Raw genomic sequence first — 21,851 nt, 5'->3', positions numbered from 1 at the left:
CAGTTGTAAAGTATGTTCAAAGACTTAAAGTATAGAACAGGCAAGAGGTGCAGTAAAAGACGTCTGCTCGCTTGCAAACCCGGAAATGCAGTTGTTCAATTAGCACCAGACAGATAACCCCCCCTTTTCAAGCTTTCTCCGGCTGTTTGGTGCACAGCGGGGTTTCACAGTTTTCACATCAGCTTAAATGAACTAAAGCAAACACACCAGAGTTTAGTTGAATTCCACCAAGCATTTTGAGAAGGCTTTCTTGTGACAGCAGTCTGCTATCATAACTTCAAATCAGTACTGGTCTACTTAAACATAATGCTTCATCATTAATTTCTTAGGAGTTTACTGACTGTTTAACCTGAGCCAAATGCAGTCATAAAATAAAACTACTTGTTGAACTTGATAGACATGTTTGCCATGTCTCTTAGTAGTAGGTTCCATGGTTTCTTGTTATACTGAATATGTCAAAAGTGTCAGTGGATGCCTCACGGCTCACAGAGCCAAACCATTATCCTCATACAGACACTGTCTTCTTCTAAGTTACATCAGTAATCATTAAATCTGATGCGAGCTTTTACCACAGAAACACTGATGTATATGAATGTGTGTGGGTTTGTCTTTGAGAAAAGGAAAAGGCTGGTTGCTATTATTTGTTTATGGAAGGGGTTTTCAAGTATGGGAAAACAAGCCTCCCCTCAGAGGAGATCATGTTGTCACTGTTGGTGTAGCCTACTGTATATTCCACTCAGCCATTGGTTTCAACAATAAATGTGAACATCTTTTAAGCAAACACTTTTGAGAACACAGCTCGACTCACATGGACTATTACAACCTGATTTCAGCATGTTAATCAGCAGTGGGCCCTGTCAAGTTAGAGAGACCACTGAAAGAAAGTCACTTTCGGCTTTTCCCGTTTAGGGGTCACCACAGCAAATCGTCACACTGACGACTCGCGTGTTGTCATTTGGCACGTTTTACGCCAGATGCCCTTCCTGACGCAACCCTGATTTGAACATGGTGCGCCTTAACCACTAGCCTACCAGGGACGGCTCAGTTAGAGAGACCATTCTGATTGGCTATTCATCTTAGTGAATCGGTGTACAGTAAGAGAAGAGCAGGCGCCTAACCCTTGCCAAAAAGTGCAGTGCAGGTAGTTAATGTTTTTCCCTCTAAATGATTGGCTGGATAAGTTCCTTCAAGATGATGAACTAAACAGGAAAGAGTCAAGCAAGATTTTTAAAATTGGAGGTCATAAAAATGTGCGTATGGTAAGCAAACTCTGCTTTGTTTATGCTTTGTATAGTATAGTCCTAAGTCTTCCACGTTCACTTTTTGAAATGACAAATACAGATACTGCCACCTGCTGGTATTGAAAGTTATTTCCCCTCATGCAGGTGCAGAATATACTGTATGTGCTAGTTGGCCATGGGCTGAAGTTTCCATGGTGCGTTCAAGTGCCACTTTTTGGCCCAGACAAAGACAATGTGAAATGATGCAACAGTCGGCCTTTGTCACTGCTAGTTTTTTTATGTCAGCTCAGTGCGTCTCTGCCCTGAGACACTCAATGTTGAATTTTCCTTTCTCACCCATCTGTATTTGTTTCCACAGGACCCCTCATTCTATTACAACTATGAACAATAATGCAGCGTTTAAGTGATGTTGAAAATGCTACCACACATAGAGGATCATCAATGTTTAAAAAAAGCAAAAGCCCAGTGAATACTAAATGTACTTGTTCCATTAGCATTTGAATACTAATTAATCTTTTCTCTTTGTGAAATCCAAGCACAGCAGATGTGCTACAGACCTCAATTAGTATGAAAGTATTAGTGTATGTGAATATGTGTATGAAAGACTTCTTTGTATAAATGCTTGTATGTTTATGCTGCATCTAAACAGCACAAGCACAAATGGCATTGCTGCCCGACAATGTATAACAAATGCAAAACAATATGTCTGATCTGCCATAACTCTGCTATCATAGCACTAACCTCTGTTAAGTCCTTGCATTTCATAGTTTAGGCTGTGACTCAAATGTGATCAAGAAACCATTTAAAATTTTTAAAAATGTTTTGGTAGTGAACATTATAATAAATGTCCTCATTATGTTTTTAATATAATGGGGGGGGGGGGGGAGCCGATGTAAGTGGTATAATTAATATTAGTTTGAAAAATGTGAAGTAGACCTATTGATATAAAGTTATACAAAACACAATGTGCTCCTACTATGCAAATGCATGTGTGTTATAGTGAAATTAAATATTCAATTCTGTATGTATGAATATGCAAAATAACTGTTAAATATATAGATATTTTTTAAAAGGTCTAACAGCCCATTCTCATTTCCAAGGCTTCAAATATTAATACTTTTCAAGTACCTTTTGTTTCTCATACAGATAAGAGTTATCTTTTAAGTAGCAAAACACAGAGCTCTATTTTCCTGCCAGCACGATTTCTGTCACCTCATTCACAGTCCATATGCAATTTTCCTTGGTTGTATGTCTACTTTTTTGCAGGTTGGTGTGTTTGTTATTTTTCAATTAATGATTTTTCAATTAATGTTTCCTAATTCCAATATTGCACTTTACCTAATACTGTTTTTTCTTTTGTCATCCATTACCAAATGACCAACTGACCTCATTATGCTGTTTACCTGACTGTATGGACACCGATATTTCATATCTTCTGGAGGAATGTGTGCCTGCCTGTGCTGCAAATTACTCAGACGTTAGTCTTGGGAAGACTGAAATAAAGGGGTACAAAGTATACTGAAAACAGTGAGAATTCACAATTTTCCACATCTTGTACTGTCATGTAACTGTTGCTTTTAAGTAATATTTATCTTATTTGCATTTCATTTTATCTATATACACTCGTGGCCAAAAATATTGGCACCCCTGGATTTCTGTCAAATAACACACCACTTCTCCCAGAACCGAGTTGCAGTCACAAATTCTTTGATATTCTCATGTTTATTTCTTTTGTTTGCATTGGAACAACAAAAAAACAGAGTAAAAAAGGCCAAATCTGAAACATTCCTCCAAAAACTCCAAAAATGGACTGGAAAAAATTACACTCTCAGCTTAATATTTGGTAGCAAACCCTCTGGACAAAATAACTGAAATCAACCATGTCCTAGAACCACCAGTGAGTTTCTTCCACCTCTCTACTGTAATGTTGGACCATTCTTCTTTTGCCAACTGCTCCAGGTCTCTCAGATTTGAAGGCTTCCTTCTTCCAGCTGCTGTTTCAGATCTCTCTGCAGGTGCTCTATGGGATTTAGATCTGGACTCATTGTTGGCCACTTCAGAACTCTCTAGCACATTGTCTGAAACCATTTCTAGTGCTTTTTGAAGTCTGCTTTGGGTCATTGTCCTGCTGTAAGACCATTGACATCTGATGGAGACCATACTTTCTAACAATGGGCCCCAGAATTCATTGGTAGTCTTCAGATTTCATAATGCATACACACAGTCAAGACATCCAGGGCCTGAAGCAGCAAAGCAATCCCAAAACATCACCCCAAACTCTGATCTGGCCTTTTTATGTTTCTGTGTCAGCAGTGGGTCCCCCTGGGTCTCCTACCATAGTGCCCCTTGTCATTCAGTTGGCACTGACACTGTTGCACCCTGTGCCTGCAGGTCAGCTTGAATTTGTTTGGAAGTTGGTTGAGGTTCTTTATCCACTATTGGAACACTCCTTTACTGCAATCTGTCATCTAGTTTTCTCTTTCGTCCACGTCCAGGGAGATTAGCTACAGTGCCATGGTCTATAAACATTTTGACAATGTTGCGCACAGTGGACACAGGAACAGCTAGATCTCTGGAGATGGATTTGTAGCCTTGAGACTGTCCAGCCTTTTCCACTATTGTGGTTCTCAAATCTTCAGACAATTCTTTGCTCTTCTTTTTCTCCATGCTGAGTGTTTGCTCCAATGCAAACAAAAGAAACAAACATGAGAATACCAAAGAGTTTGTAATTGCAACAGTTTTCTGGGGGAAGTGATGCATTATCTGACAGGAGTGCCAGTATATTTGGCCATGACTGTATGCATTTTAATGTTTTATCCTTCTGTGTACATTGTGTTAAACACTTAGAATTGCCTTTGTATATGAAAACATGCAATATAAACTTGCCTTCAAAAATCCTCGCACAAATAATACTTGGTCTACAAGTGTATTTAGTTTTCATCTCACACTGCATAACATGTGACCTACATTGTATTCCTGTTTTAGAACAAAACAAGAAAAGGATGAATGAAATAGCAGAATGAGAGGGGAGCAATAAATATTCAATAAATATGTTCAGTTTTTATTGAAGAGAGAGGGGCTGGCTAGAGAAAGAGAAAGAATGAAAGTGCAGATATTAATAAATTTATTGAGACTCAAAAAAAAGAACTTGTCTCTTTGAGTTAGTATTATGTCATCTGCTGCTGTGCTGTGAGCTCCCTATGTGTGTGGCTGTATTTGTTTGTGTACATGTCTGTGTTTACATGTCTGTGTTTGATGTTTAATGTTTTACTAGCTGTCTCCCAAGAGCATTATTAATGCCTTTTCTGTTTCAGTCTATAGCACTGGTTGTCTCTGCTATAATCATCCTTATACACCGGCCTCTACCTGGAATGCTATTTTAGTCAGTTTCAGCAAATGGGAAATATCTAATAAAGTTCAACATTTTTGTAAAAATGCAATATATATATATTTCCTTCTTACCCCTATGGGGCAGTGTATGTCTTCCTCAACCTCGGGTCCTCTACCAGAGGCCTGGAGGTTTGAGGGTTCTGTGCAGTATCTTACCTGTACTTAGCATTGTACTCTTCTGGACAGAGAGCGCTGATGTTGTTCCTGGGATCTATTGGAGCCATTCTTCCAGTGGCACGGCTCCGAGTGCTCCTACCACTACTGGAACTACTTTGGCCTTCACCTTCCAGATCATCTCCAGTTCCTATATAGATAGATACAGTCACAGGAAAAAGTCATGGCAGAGTTTGCAATTTCCCAGTTTTCTGCATAATTTGGTGATGAAATGTGGCCTGATCATCACCAAAGTCACAAATATCAACAAACACACTATTTCTAAGCTGGTAAAACACAAACAGTCATGATCATAAGGATAATGACTTTATTTGGCCAAGAATGTTACACACAAATTTGTTTCTGGTACAGAACTAAGGCAGCCATCTGCATTGCCAACTCACACCGATGGCTCTAACCATCGGGGGCAACTTGGAGTACAGTGTCTTGCCCAAGAACACTTTGACATGTGGACTGCAGGCACTGTGATTCGAACCTCTAACTCTCCCGGTAGGAGACAACCGTTCTACCCATTGAACCACAGTCTCCCCTTATTCATGTCTTTATTGAACATTAAACATGGCCATGATGGGATGATGAAAGTGATGGGGGGAAAAGTAATGGCAACTGTGTTTTAATAACTGGTTGAACAACCTTTGGCAGCAATAACCTCAAGCAAGCATTTCCTGTAGCTGTGGATTAAACCTGCACAACATTCCGGAGGAATGCTGGACCATTCTGCTTAGCTATGTTCTTAGGACTTTTGGTGTGAACAACTCTCTTGAGGTAATTCTACAGCATCTCTATTGGGTTGAGCAAGCCTCCCCCTTTTTCCTCCAGACACAATGATGGTCATTATGGCCAAACAGTACAATTTGTATTGCATCCAACCAGAGTACATTTCTCCAAAAAGTAGGATCTTTGTCCCCATGTGCAACTGCAAACTGTAGTCTGCCTTTTTTATGGTGGTCTTGGATCAGTGGCATCTTCCTTTCAGGTTATGTCAATATTGGACTTGTTTTACTGTTAATATAGATACTTTGGTGCCTGTTTTTAGGTGCTTCAGCCAGTAGGTATGGCTCATGTGAGGGCCAGGCAGAGTCCAGCTTTTCATGACAGCGCCTGGCCCACACATGAGCCATACCTACTGGCTGAATAACCTAACAGCAGCATATGAGCACATAGCAGCACAGATGAACCAGCTGCTAGCAGCAGGCTCACACCTGGACTGGCGAGCACAAGGAAGGGCAATGGTGGTCATGAAAGACCCCCACAAAGGAACAGCACCGTCCAAATACTGAACAATAGCCTGCCTCTCCACAACACAGAAGGTCCTATCAAGCATCACAGCTGCCAAGCTACAGGTGCACATGAACCAATACATGAGAACAGAAGAGAAGGGCATTGGAAACAACTCCAGACCAGCTACAATTACCTTGGTATCCCATAGTCATATGGGAGTTACAAAAAACAGGCAAGAAAGACAGCAACGGCCAAGTATTACAAAAAGATAAGACAGGTCCTGGAGAGCCAGCTCAGTGGGAGGAACAAGATCCAAGACATCAACACATACACCCTGCCAGTCATTGGATACCCTGCCAGCATAGTGAGATGGCCAGATCTTTTCTGACAGTTAGAATAGGTGAATGTAACAGTTTTTGACAGACAGAGTTAACCTTCAGGCCCACCAAATGGATATAATATCCATGCACTGTACACCATGTCTTTGTTCCTGCTCACTTTCTATATTTTCCACTGTTCAACAACACATACACTATAATATATTCGCAGTGATGAGCAGAAACAATGGTGTCAAGATCAACAAAAAGAAAAAAAAAAACTCTCAGCAGGAGTCATGTTACCATATTCTCAAATACTGATAATCTGCATTTGCCAAGGGAAAGGTAAAAGATTTTCCTGGGTGATAACAGGGCACACAACAGGCTCTCTCCTCCTAACACTGATCTCCTGAGATTGACTATAAATGAGTTTTAAATGGATTAATGGAACTACAACGTGCATTTTGTCAGAGATTTTTGTAATAACTGCATGGATATAAAAAAACACATTTGATTTTGGCTAATTATAACTTGATTAAAAGACACTTCCAATATGATTTTAACTAAACCCTAAAATGACCTCTTGAAAAAAGCAAGGAAAAGAAACAGTTCTATAGCTCCTTAGTCTAATGGCATTAAAGTTGGTATTAACATTTTAGTGGATTAAAATATTCATTGTGCTCCTCTGTAATTTCACTCGTTATTCTCGACAGTATTCTACTCATTAGGAAATTACAGGGTCTGGTCTGTAACAGATTCATTCAACTGGACAAAGAAATACATGGAAGTCAAAAGTCTTCCCAAGGAGATGCAGGAGAGCTGACGAGGAGAAGGGGAGACACACAGGGAGAGACACGATTCTATGCAAGGAGAAATTGAGTCTTAATAGATCAGGGAAATCTGATCATAGAGATTGGAAACACGTATCACCTCCATCATAAACAAGTGTCTATGAAGCTATTTACTGTTGAAATCAGAAAAAAAGACACTTCTGAACTTGCCTGAGAATCTTCTCATTTTTTCTTCAATATCACAGTAAACCAGAATCAGAATCAGAATCTGCTTCATTGGCCAGGTGTGTTGGGCACACGAGGAATATGACTCTGGTACATCGGCTCTCAATGTTCATGTACATATCCCCATGCAAGGGGCACGTAAACAAACAACAAACTAAGCAGTATAAACAGGCGGTAAACGATGCAGACAGACAAAGGAATGCTCACTATGCAACGAGATAAATAGGAATAAAAATAGAGTACTTAAAAATATGGATCTGTATAATCTGTACAATGTATATTTACAAGTATTGCACTGAGGAAACCAGTGAAAACTGTCTGTGTAGTTGCATTGCAAACAGGAACTGGCAACATCAGCATACTTTTAATGGTGCCATTGGTCAAAATGTAACAAATACACACTGAAAAACAGGGTCAAACAAGAGCACTTAGGAGCACATGTGCCTTCGCCAAGGCACAACACTGGCTCACACAAATGGGTTTCTTGTATAAAATGAGATCCAAAACAACACAAAATGTGTCCTAAAATCCTTGATCTGAATCAGATCCAGATCATCTATTAGGGTATGATAGACAGTTATACTGTGCATCCTACCTGAACATTTCAGGGTTCTATCTTCATTATAGGCCAAGCTTTGGCAGAAAATGCCAAACGTTTTTGACATGTTTATGATGCCTGGAGATATCATTAATCAGAGACATGTGTCAAGAAGGTATAGTTTGCTCATTAGTAATGTCACTAATGATTTGCTTTTGCCAGTGAGGTTATTTTGGAAATAATAGTATATCCCTAAGTAGGCCAGAGAGAAAGATGGGATGAAGCAAGCCGCATGCAAGGAGGAGCTTTAGAGAATATAAAAAAGGATGTCTCAAGCTCTGTAGTCATTCTGCTCCATGGACTGGAAACAGACGCTATTAGGGTGTTTTTGATTTTTTTTTCCCCCACAATAAATCTTATACTTTGCAACAGACTGATTAGACTTTTAAGTGATTTTTTTGACAGCAGATAGAGAACTGTGTGGGTGAGAACTGGACCCTTACTGGCCCTGGGAAAGTTCTCCCTCAGCATTATAGTTGCTGAAATCATACAAAATTGACCCAGAAATTAAAGTGAATTGATCTGAGATGCAGTTTGTGTTTTCAGTTTTCTTAACAGCATAATCCTTAGCTGCTGTCTGCCACTGGTGAACACCTCACACATTTACAGTAACCAAGCTTACTGTACTTTATGTTTATTGCCAAAATGCACCCTGAGAGTTACAGAGTGTTTCACCCAAAACTTTTATGTTCATGGGCTTGTGATTTAGACTTTTTGTCAAAGGATCATTGATTTTCTAAGATAGTACATTTTTTAGAGTCATGATTCAACCAGGACAGGTTCACATCTATCCAAGCTGTAGAAGTACTTAAACTCTTCCCTAATATGGTCTATGGCAAGGGGATCCCAAAAGAGAAATCTGTCGTTTGGGCCCCAAACTTACAAAACTACATCATGGATTGCTACAGTGTCTGCCACTTTAATCTACTGATAATGAACACAACAAACCTTGAATTTAAAATGTATGTTAATGAAATGTATTTATACTGCTACTGTTCACACACTGCCTTTCTAACTGTAAAGCTACTATTGTGTTACAGATTAGATTACAGGCAAATATGAGTCTTGAAACAGCACATAAGCAGCCCTGTTTTTCTTTTGAATCCCATCATGATGCGTTTTAGTGTGTTTCATTAGGCTGGCTCAAACACAGTGAAGAAGTAAGGCTTGTTCTGATAGTTTGTGATTCTAATTCAGAACTTTTGTTATGATGGGCACAGCGAGAACTTAAACTTTATGAGATGCTTTGTTTGGCATTAGAGCAAGAAGAGAAAAATGTATGTATAGCTGGGCACTCAGCTGTCTAAGCTTCAGAATATTGGGTCATTCCTGTACTGTACTCTGTGTTTTCTGTTTTTTCTGGCATTCTTACCAGAGGACATCAAGGTAAAGTACTCTGTCAATGAATAACTGGAAGTTGAGCAGAGGAATTGAGTGGGCTCTGCAAAATTATCAGCGAGGCTGCCAGAAGAGAAGATATCTACTCTCCGCTTAGAGAAAGTAATCAATTTCTGCCTCTTCTGATAGAAAATGGCTTCACACATTCTCTACTGCAGATTTATGGGCACGGTCTGCTATATTTTAAGTAGTTCAATCCAATGTGAATATAATTCAAACTTTTTTAGGTTTTATTTTTAAATTGGAGTTGCAGACAGTCAGTTGAACCTACTATATGTTAAGGAACTCACCCTGCCTGTGAAAGGTTATGTTTACAATGACAAAAATTCACATTAGAAAGCACGGTTTGTCATACTCTACATGGCAACGACTGGACTCAAGAGGAAAACTCTATATTAGTATCAGTATATGCTGTACATTGAGCTAAAATGAAGTCTCATCTGAAGGTCTCAAATGTGTGCAATGCTGAGTACTTGAAGCATCCTGCATGCCCAGAGTCTAGTCTCCAGGGACAACAATATCTGCTACGTCTCACTCGCCTGTTTCCCTCTCTGTAAGTGTACGCAGTTGAAAGTGATGAGGTCAAAAAATAACAGTGTTGCTGTGCTGTATAACATACTGTAATTATACAACATAAGATTTTCTGATTACGGCACGTGGCACAGTATGTTCAACCTCATATCGAACATTAGCCCTCATCTAACAGTATATATTAAAATGCAAAATACATGCTATGACAAATTAGTTTATTGTCAGACTACATTAGGCAAATGTTGATGTTGGCCTTGCTGGAACAGCAGATAAGACCAGTGGACACTAGTTACGCTAAGTGAATCACCAACAAAGCCAGAAGACAGCAAAATGGGGCAATGCACTCAAACTGTAGCAGAAACAATGATTAATGCAAATATAAATGTCTGAAAGTATTTGTGTGGTTGAACACCAAATCTGGAGGAGATGGCAGCTTCTTGTAAGTCAGCAGTTATGAGAGCATAATAAATACCAAGCTAACATTTCTGTTTACAGTGGGACTGTTACATTTTAGCAGTTTTCTTTGGAATCAAATACAGAACTACAGGAGAATGGCCAATTTTACTGGCATAACGGGAAGAGGGGGATCCACATTAGGCACAGGAGGAGCACTGATTCATACAGGACCACGAGCTGAGTCATGGTCCAACAAGAAAAAACATTCAGCAGGTTTGTGTGTCCCAGTGATCCTCAGAGCTACAGTATGTTGTCCAAGGCATTAGCCCCTGGTGTGGTCTCCTAAAACAAATTGACCAGTGTAAAAGCAATTCAAAAATCTGATTAAAATAGCCACTTCAAGTTGTGCTACCCTGGCTGGATTAGGGAAACCAGGCCACCTAGCTGAAGGCAGACCTGGGAAGGGAGCTGGCTGAAAAGCATGGGGTGGCTGGGCCTTGACCCATAGGGTCCAGTCAGGCACAGCCAGAAGAAATAACATGGACCCACTTCCCTGTGAACTCACGACCCACTGGGAAAGGAATTGGGGTCAGGTTCAATGCATGTCATCCGGCAGGCTAGGCTGGGTAACTGGGCGAGCTGATCCCTGGCTATGTAGGCTAGATCTAGGAACAGACATGCAGTGGACCAAAAGCTGGCAACTCTTCCAAAGGAGAGAATCCTTCCTGATGTACCACCATTTACCAACACAACACAGGTGGATATTACTTTGGACCGGTGGAAGTAAAGAAGGGAAGATCATACTGCTTTGCAAATTTTTATTAGTAGGAGAAGACATGTTACACACTTAGGCTCATGCAATGTATCAACTTTGCTGGTGCACAAAGACTACGTTCACACTGCAGGTCTTAATGCTCAGATCGAATTTTTTGCCGAAATCCGATTTTTTTGCGCTGTTGTTCACACTGTCATTTAAATGCAACTGCCATCTGTCTCATGGTATACGGCCCTGAGGTGACCCGCATGCGCAGAAGAGGACGTAACGTCAGACACAGCGTACTGTGTTTGCGAAAATAAAAATGGATGCGGCTCATGATAGCATGTGTGTAGCGATGTACCAGTTAATGTGCAATCGAAATAAAGAAATAATAATAATAAGAATATCAAGATGAAGGAGAGCACAAATATTGCTTATGGGCTCGCCTCCTCCAGCGCAGAATTGTGACGTCTGTCGCATTTCAGTGACATAAAAATGACGACATGGCCGTTCAGACTGAAGTCGCATTGCAAAACATCGGATATGTATCTGATTTAGGACCACATATGAAAGTAGCCTGGGCCTGATTTGAAAAAATCGGATTTGTGCTGTTCACACTGTCATAATGAAATCGGATATGGGTCACATTTGGGCAAAAAAATCGGATTTGGGCCACTTCAGCCTGCAGTGTGAACGTAATCATGGAGGTGTGTAGGAGTGCATAATCCACTTAGAAAAAAGTGTCTCAGCTCCGTGCTGCATCGACAAAGGTTGGATGACAATGGACTACACATAGTTTTCTGTGAAGTGGAAGCCATTTTAAATGACTGCCCAATTACCAAGCTATCAGACGACCCTAAGGATCTAGAACCTCTTACACCTAACCATCTTCTCCTCTTGAAAGGGGAAGTTAACCCCCCCGAGAAAACTAATGGGTATCAGTTCAGTTAACTCACAGTAACTACACCTGACAAATCTTAAAATCTGTAATAAACCTCTCTACATTATATGCCCTTAGATCCTACGAGTACTGTGTGCAATAACCAAACGTGTTGGTTAAAATTTCTTCATTTACTCAACAAAAATCAAGGAAAACCATAAACAATAACAATTCCTTTTAAATATCTTTGACCCCTTTCTTTGTAAGACACCTTTCAATGTCTCCAGCTAAACACACAAATATAGAGGACCCACACACTCACTCTACACCAGCTGGCATATATAGTGAAGTTTAACCCCCGTTGCAAGCCTGATGGACACACAGGCAGTTGCAGTGAGGCCAAAAATTAACCATCACTCATAAGAGCCACACAAAAACGGTACTTTATTTAGTAGTTTATAGTCCAGAGACTGGAGCTTTACCTCCTCCGTGTGTCCAAAGAAATAGGAAAAGGGTCCCAGTAGCCCTCTGACGGTGAAGTAATCACAAGCCCTCAGGTCCAGGTGCAAGCAGTAGTGGGAAGGTCCGGAGTAGCAGCCTCTGTTGTACCATCCAACTGATCACTCATGTAGCACTGCTCTGATAATGTCCATGAATTCCAGGTCGGAAAAGATGGATACAGTCTTGGGAGTAAGCCGAGTTAGCTATACTACCGAGACAAAGTTCATTTAGCTAACAAATGCCAACAAGATAGCTAGTTATGCTACAAAGCTGGACACAATAACACTACACAACTGCAAGACAACTCCGTGCAGAAAAATATCCAGTTGTGTACTCCAAACTATGTAGGACAAATATCTTACTGCAGATCCTGGAGTTGACAATCTAAGATACAGTCCACATACTTAAAATATTTTGCGTCTGCGTAAAACTTTTCCCGTCTCTCCTTTCTTTCACCAAGTTACACCCTTCCCCCGCTTCCTTTTTTCTTTTTCCTTTCCCTGGGTATCACTACCTTTACCAATGGATGATCAACAATGATATCTTACACACAACACTTTCTTGAACCTTTAAAATAACATAAATCACCATAAAGCTTTTAACCATATTTATCTTATGAATTTAACTTATTTATGGTAACTATTGTTCAAAAGCAATTAACTTTCTAATGATGCTTAATTATAATACATAATATTTTACCCAGGTTACATGTAGTCTCTGCATATTGCTGCTGTTTCTATTTGGTGCTGCAGTAAAGTTACTGACCTCGTTATTGCATTGCATTATTTCCAGGTGCAAGGGAAAACAATGGTTCTTTGTTTTTAAAGACATAGACATAGTTGCATGAAATAGTCTATTTTTTTTATTTGAAGGAAGCAGGGGAAGGGTGCTTATTTGAATATTCGAAAGTCATTGCCCATTCCTAATATCTACTGTATGACTGTAATCATCTAAAGCATGTTAGTTTGCATGGCAGAACCATTAGTGGAGAAAGTATTCACATCCTTAAGTTAAAGTACTAATACCACACTGTAAAAGTAGCTTACTCAGTTACAAAAGTCCTGCATTGAAAATGTTAAGTAAAAGTATGTATGATCACGAAAATGGCTTCTCAGTGCAGGAAAAGCATTACTTTAAAAGGCCTAACATGTTTTATATTATATCATTACATTAACTGCCTATCACTCAGGCACTGATATAAAAGCAGACTGCTGCAGTTGGCTGAGGTGGAGTTCTTTTGAACTATTTTCTATCCAAGTGTGACTATTGACTATTTTCAATAGGGATTAATCTGCTGATTATTTTCTCCATTAATTGACTGATTTGTTTGTAAAACTTCAGACAATTGTGAGGAATATTGTCACAGTGCTTTAAACATTTATCAAAACAGTTGGTAATTTATTGTACTGTAGGCGCACAACAGCAAAGGCAAACTTATCCTGTCTGTACTTTCACTCACACACAGTGACTTCTGTCAGCCCGTGGAGCCTGGAAAGTTTGTACATGTGTTTCTTTAGGGGTCAGATTAGGATCACTGTAAATCCTTTTGTACGTCAGAGGTTAGTGAATGAACAATGGGGAAAGTGCACTTCATAACCGAGGGTTATACGCTCACACGTTTTATTTGGGATTACATTTATAAATGGACATGGTTTTGATGTGCACGGAGGGATTATGTTCTCGAAGGTTGTTCTTTTTGAGATATCCAAAGTAATCCTGCTTCTGCCTCCTTCTCCCATTTTTCTGCTGCATGTGTCTGGCGCCCATTGCAGATTCTGACAGGCAGTTGGGGAAGAAAGCTGTGCATGCATTGCAGGTTATTCCTCAACATCGGTAATAAGCAAGTGTGTATGGTATGATAACTGTCAATTCTCATACTATAAAACTGGTATATCACTGCAATCCAAACATGAACCAGCATTCATTGACTCCATCTGTCCAGCTCTTCATCACTCTGTCTCTCTGTCATTTTTCCAGGAAAAGAACAGAAATGTGCTAAAATCAAAATCAGTATGAAGTAGAAAAGAAGTAAGTTAATGTTGAAAGTGTGCTTGTAAAAATGTGAAACTAAACTTTCGCCTCAGTCTTATGGCTTCGATCCCTTTTTTAATAGAACTTACTGTATGGTCTTCATTACTGTCATTGGCAAGACCCTTCTGAAAAAGTGCAGAGCAGAAAGATAAAGAAAGAGAAAAAAAATAGAGTCAGAAAACAGAAGAATATGAAATATGAGTGTAAGTGCCAAAAAACGTGGCCATTTGTCAGGTGAAAATCATGCAGGGTGGAGAAACTGCACAACAGGGAGAGCTGTCCTGCTTCACTTCTTTTATGTCTGTCTCATCTGCCGACTTTTTTCTCTTTTTACCTCCCCGATTCGGCAGCCTTTTCACTCTTGCACTGTGATACTTATGCGACTTTGGAAAGGGGCCATTTGTCAGTTAAGAGTTATGGTGTTGAAGTTCCCGGCTTCTTGTCAGTGTGAGTGGAAGGGACATACCAATGTGTGACCCCTTGTCCATAAAACTCTTACATTACTCTCATGTACTTTGTCTTCTGGCTGAGATTCTGTTTCTGTCTCTGTGTCTGCTTCTTTCTGTCAGTTTTGGGGTTTTTGGGAAGGCTTCAGTTAGCTACCCATAGATTCAGGCTGTGGGAATCTTCAGCTCTTTAAAAGGGAAGTGGACAAACATAGCACTAGGCTCTATTAGGCACCACTTAGACAACTCTTAATGTCAGCTGTAAAGGTTATGAAAGTGTCTGAATGATTTTATCTCACTGACATTTATACAACACATTTACAACATTTAAAAAAAACTGATTGTGTCTGCCATTTCCCACTTGCAATCCATGCTGCCAGCCGTCTTCTGGATTTGTGCTTTTTGTTTTGGTTTAAGCACTGAAGTTGACTTCTATATGCACAGTACCTGTATCTGACTGCATTTTCACAGTGTTTTCAATGTGGCTGAAAGCTTTCTTCATCTGTAAGGATACTTTGCATGATATACATCTATTCATAATTGGTTGACAGAAAAACCTGAAAAATGACATATTTGAACAATTTTTGACAATGTTTTATAATATTAATTTCTATAATAAAATTGACTGAAGATATACAGTACTCTTAGAAAGCACTTTATTAAGTCCACCCATGCAGTTGAATGCACCCCAGTACAGCAGGCCTGTCATAACAGCTGCCTTTTATAAAACTCAAAATGTTTTAGTCCTTGGAGAAATTATTAGAAACCTATATGTTGAGTTATGTTTATTATACAGATTATTGTTCAGTGGTCTCTATTTTGTTGTCTATTTACATATATGAGAGGTTCAAAATATTAGGAATGCCTCTTGAGTATGATGCAATTCAGTACATACCCCCCAAAAAACCATATCTTCCACATCTTGATACAGACAATATCAGCAAAATGCCACCGCATATTTCATTTCCTACAATATCCTCTTGTGGTAACGAATGCACGATGACATATGTTTAGGCAATCAGCACTGATGATGAGCTTTGCCTTATCTTAACCAAAACTTTGTGTAGCATAGATCTAGCCATATGGGGGGTGTAGGACAAGAACCCCATTCACCAGCATAACATTCCTGTACTTCATGCTAGTAGCTTAGTTGTTTCACAGGCAGAAATGTACAGCCCAAAATCAGCCTTGTTCTGAAACAGTTCATTCTTAGACATAAATGCCCCCTTCCAACTGAAATACCAAAATTAAAAAAAAATCACTCTGAAATCCACATTTTATTTCTTTTATAACAATAAAAATTGCAGCTCTGTCCTTCGGTGCTACTTCTTAACACCCCATTTGAGAATAATATTTCCAAAATGATGTTTCTCCTGTTCTCATCGGTGTCCAGAGTGTCTAAGAGCATGAAAAGGATAGTACGTTTTATTTGGGATGATTTGTTTTTGTTTTTTTTCTTGTCTACATAACCTCGAGTGTTTAAAATTCATTGCTGACAGTGTTTACTTTTTCTCATCAGTAGCACGTATCTAAAATGAGCACCATGTGATAAGGTCATAAGCGCCAGAACTATGTGGAACTTGAGTTATGCCAACTTCTTTTTTCCAAGGTCAAGAAATTAGTGCTAAGCTTAACTGTAGGAAATGACTCATTTGATTTTACTTGACTGTGAGTACATGGGATGAGTTCATGTTTAAATCAAGGACAGTAGAAGAAGCCGTACACTGTAAGTTGCAGCGAGTCATTTCTTAGGGGACCTGCTTTTTTCAGTGTTTGTTGTTTCTCCAAACTGCTTAAGAAAAAGAAAGTTCCTATTTTGCACTGCACATTACAAGGTCAATTTTCAGGTGGAATACAAAGACATTAACATTTCAGGCATCACTTATCGAATTTCAAATATAATTGGAGCCTTCATAGAGCCTTCGTGTTATTAAAGTACTTAGTGATGAACCCATCTCTCTAAGGAACATAATCAGTTTTTCTTGTTCTCCAAACAAACTTTATTTATCTTTCACAGCTCATCATGTCACTACGCTTCCCTTTTCTGGCTAAGCCTTACACTTTGTTTCACCTGCTTTTTTCTAAGCTGTCCAACCTGTGTGTTCAGATAGTAATGAGGCAACATGGCCCTCTGCATCCTGTATTTCTGGCATTTTTTGGGAACAGAATAATGCAAGTTTCTTAAAGATTTTTTTTTTTACAGCCTTGTCTTACATTTGAGAAGATGTTTTTTCCAATTCCAACTATAGTACACTTACAAAACATACAAAAGTGTTAGCACAAACATTATAGAAATGCACTTCAAACCCAAAGGTCAAAGCACATACAAAAGAAAAATGCTTCTCCAGTGATTCCATAGATATAGAGTATGCAGAGTGTACAGACATGGACAAAATTATTGGTACCCTTCTATTAAAGAAAGAGAAACTCACAATGGTCACTGAAATAATGTGAAACTGACAAAAATAATAATAAATACAAATTTACTGAAATTTAACTAATGAAAATCAGTCATTGCTTTTGAAATGTGGTTCAACAGAAGCATTTAAAAAAACAAACTAATGAAACTGGCCTGGACAAAAATGAAGGTACCCCTAGAAATTATTGAAGATTATTTGACCATAGGGACATGTTAAACTAAAGTGTGTCCTGTAGCATCACAGGTGTTTTCAAACTTGTAATCAGTCAGTCTGCCTAGTTAGAGGGTGAAAAGTAGTCACTGTGCCGTTTGGTATGTGTGCCACACTGATGTCCTCACCACTATCTTCAACCTCTCCCTCAGCCAGAGCATTGTTCCCAACTGCTTTCATCCCCCTTCCCAAGAAGAGCCCGGTCACCTGCCTGAACGACTACAGACCAGTGGTACTCACCCCAATCATTATGCACATAAAGCTCCAATGTAGCATACATTGTCTCCTGGTGTGTTTTCATTATATTTCTACATACAGTACTTGTTATTATATTTCTTTTCACTCGCTGTTTAAAGTGCCTTTAGAATTTGTGCTACTGTTGTTTGGCATTCAGGGTGGACAGCAAAGAAAGAATTTCATTGTGCAGGGAAACAAGTTTCCACACTGTGCATATGACAATAAACACTTTTTATCTTGAATCAATTCTCTGGTAAGCATCATCATTTCTCTCACTTGTGACTTTTCTTTGCATCTTAGTTTTGCCTACAAAAGATGTAAAAAAAAATGCAAGAGCATGAGAAGAGAGGACTCGAGGAAACTCTTAACAACATGAGACATCCTTTCCTGTTATCCTTCAGCTGAAGCCTCAAATTATCAACTGATTTCTGAAAAAGGGGTGTCAGCTCATTAAAAACGCCTGTGACAGATGGTCTCATGTATCTTCGGTCATGGCTCCTCTAGCAGCCCCCTCACTCCTCTGAGCCAATATAAGAGTCTCAAAATGTCCTCTGTCCTCAGTCAACTGGAATGACCTCTGGGTTAACTGAGGACTGAGAACCAATCAAATTAGAGACTTGAGAAACACCCAGTGTCTCATCCAGAATGGCAAATCTTGCAATCAGTTTCCACGGGGCAATCAAAATATAGTCTGTTTTACACATATAGTGATACTCCCAAAGAGACATAATGTTAATGTAGCAATTACAAAAGTGACTCCCCATCTTTTTAGTTGAGAAGCAAAAATCCAAATTCCTTTATTTTATTGTTCCTCAGTCCTCGCTTGACCCGGAAGTCATTCCAGTCTACTATGATGACAAACGTCCCAGAGCTCTTATTTCTCCTCTGAGGAGTGAGGAAGCTGCCTGGAGGAGCTATAACTATAACTATAGCTATAACCAAGGATACACAAGTGCATCCTTTGCCTTAATCTGTTACAAAACGACATGCCCCTTTATCAGAAATCAGTTTGCAGTTGGATCAGAGGAAAGAACATCATCTCATGTCAATTAAACTGTGTTTCCTCATTCCTGTCTCCTCATAGTTTCTCCTTGAATCTTATGTGGGCAAGACTAAGACACAAGGAAAATACACAAGTGAGGGAAATGTAGATGCAAGTAGGGGAACTGGGATTCACCTACAGAGAGTGACAGTAGTTTCTCATGGCTGGTTTGCTCTGACTACCAGCTTTACATCCAGCGTTTCACTGAGCAGTAGTCAGTCAGGATCTCATGTGTTCCCTGTGATTAAATATAGTGGGAGAGTCCTAGCAAAATTTATTGGTGTAGTTACCTTTTAAAAGGCATCTTGTGGAGCATTTGACCAGTAGTGATATGGAGCAATGTTTTATGTTTGGGTCTCCATTTGGGTTGTCTTGTGCACACATGCAAAACAAATTTCTCCCACTGGTTTCATGCTATACTGCTGATTGACAGTTGGTGGTAGCAATGTTCCCAGCAAAAGCAGTGAAGAAGAAGATGCTAGTAAATTAATGTAAACAATGCACTATTTTAAATAGTGTTTGAAAGAGATTTTTAGGAAACAAATGTATTCAGCACATTTGCTGGATGTCAAACATACACACAATGTGTATCTGAGACAACATATTGTTGTTAGATTAAAATGATTATTATTTAGTTTTTTTATTGTTTACAAAGCTAGGTATTTACTAAATGTGCTCAAGAATTCACAAAGTCAAACTAAAATGCATAACTTCAATAACCAGTTCACTTTGAATATCACGCCAGTCATGACACATCACGATGAAGTGACAAATGTGTTTTTCCATTGTTAGCCTGCTAGCCAGCCAATGTTTCCTTGGATCCAGTGACACATGGTTTAAAGGAAAAAGCGATGTGTGTGACATCCCTGCATCAGTAAAATCTCCAAAGCCTGTGATACAACTCTGTATATAGGAAATACACTTAATACATTATTTTATGTTTTCCTCCCCTCATTTATTTGACAAAGTGGTCCTTGAAAATCTTTTAACAAATGCAAGTGGGTTTTGAGAATTTCTGAGTTAGGTCCATGTTGAGAAAGAAAAGATATGAAAGGTAAAAAGAAAAAAGCAGAGCCATAGGAGCAGGAGCAAAAGAGAGAGGAGACATAAACTAAAGAGAGAGGGGGGGCATGAGTTTACAAAGCCAAATCTGTATATGCACATATGTTTGGATCTATATATTAAGCCTTCCTGTGTTTTGTTCTCTGCAGCTACACTCTTGTCTTTCTACACCGAATATTTAGTAAATAAAATGAAAACTTCTTTCATTGATTTCAATATTGAATTTTTGAATATTGTTGCTGATAGCACTAAATTAAATGTTATTATTGCTAGTCACCTGGTAAATGGTGTTAGGTTGCCTCAGTTGATGCATTATATTGCTTAGCTACGGGCCTCATTTTAATAAAGAAGAAAGCTTTCAGGGATAAAAGGGGTGGAGAGAGAAGGGGAAAGAAAAATGAGATGATGGGAGACTGACAATTTTAGTGGAAGAAGACAGATGGATGCTACCAAAGAATGGAGAGAGATTGAGAGTAAGGCAGTGATAGCAAGAGCAAGAAAACAGAGTGAGATGGACAGAGGCCAAAAGATGACACAAGGAGAAACAGAGAGAAAGCTCAGAGCCAAAAAAGAGGCAAAAGACTGAAGATATGAGAGAAAACAGGAATAAACATATGCAGAGGCAAATGGAAAAATGCTCACTTTTTTTTCTTGGTTCCCCAACTGTGTCCCCAAACCCAAAGTAAATTACAAGCATGGGTACACAATTTCACTTTAAAGTAGCCAAACCTCCAGCGGCAACTTAAAATCCTACTCAACTACTGAACTGAAAGATCAAATAGCTGACTGCTCCACTGTCTTTTTATGTTGTTAAAAAGAGATACATTTGTTTGGCTCTGCTTCCTAGGCTGTTTCCATGAAATTACATTTTGTTGCAAACAGTGTAGTCCCTTCATTTCATTTCCTTTCCATTTGCAAGTGTTACCTTCCCAAAGTTTTAAACTGCTTTCACAAATCCATCCAAGGCAGCTTGCAGGTACAAAATACAGCTTTATACTGTAGAGTAAATACATCATTTATCATTTTTTAAATGTCTTTGCTAGGTTTTTGTTATTTAGAATCACTTTGGATGAGTAGACCTTTGCTCACGTGGAAGTATGGTCGAACTATGCTGGAAATTACATGTCAAAGTTGATGTACCAAGAACTGATAAAGGTGTACACACTATATAGTCACACTCTAGCAGGTGCTACAAAAGAAACAGAATGTCAAAGTGGGTACCTCCCGATTTCCTTATTCTTGTTCTCACTTATTCCCTAATTCTTTTATTCTTTCATTCTTGATCAACCTGGAAACCGTTGCAGTTCCTCCATTTTCAAGGGGGGAGGAAGGGGGGATCTCTGAGCAGCCATGAGCAAGTATGCATGAGAGCAGTGATCAGCTATTGGACATGGCAACTGATCTGTTATTACACCTCAACATTGCAGCAATTTGAAACCAAAGTAGACCAACAAAGACAATTTTGTCCTCAGATTCACCATCTAGTTAAATTTAGTGGATCTGTGTTAACTTTAGGTCTGATGGACAAAATAATCAAACAACTTTCTTCATTCATTAGAATATTTCCCCTTGGAACCTGTGTCATAAATAATGTATTCATAAGGAGGAGTGAGATGTCTCAGCAATAAACCCATTTTCACTGTCTAGCAACATTTCCATTCAGTCACATATGAGGCTGAAAATCTCTGTGTTGGGTAGAAATATTATTTGATGGGATATATTTACATAATTTACATTTGCCTAAAACATCTGGGGCCTATTTCAAGAAGGCAGTTTTGTCGAAACTCAGAGTTTGTTAACCCCGAAATGAGGGAAACTCTGAGTTTTCGGTTTCAGAAACGGAGGTAACTTAAACCCGTGAAAGCGGGGTAAGTTAAACCCGATTGCACACGTTTCCGTCACGCAGAGACCAAAATGGCGTGTCCATTCATAGAGGATCCTGTAGATGAGGACGCTGTATTAATTCGCAGGGAATTGCATTTA

The 21,851-nt window shown here is 39.2% G+C and overlaps 1 long non-coding RNA gene across 1 annotated transcript in view; it reads right to left on the bottom strand.

The window, feature by feature from the left end:
- Positions 1-12,510, bottom strand: part of LOC109963409 (uncharacterized) — a 27,093-nt gene extending 14,583 nt beyond the window's left edge. The window contains exons 1-2 of the long non-coding RNA XR_002275403.1: positions 12,402-12,510; positions 4,788-4,935 (exon numbers count right to left, since the gene is read on the bottom strand). This is a non-coding gene — a long non-coding RNA (uncharacterized LOC109963409). The remainder of the gene's footprint in view (positions 1-4,787; positions 4,936-12,401) is intronic.
- Between the last annotated feature and the right edge of the window lie 9,341 nt (positions 12,511-21,851).

This window comes from Monopterus albus, unplaced genomic scaffold (assembly GCF_001952655.1).
Source record: "Monopterus albus unplaced genomic scaffold, M_albus_1.0 scaffold74.1, whole genome shotgun sequence".
Lineage (NCBI taxonomy): Eukaryota > Metazoa > Chordata > Actinopteri > Synbranchiformes > Synbranchidae > Monopterus > Monopterus albus.
This window is presented reverse-complemented; position numbering and strand designations above follow the sequence as displayed.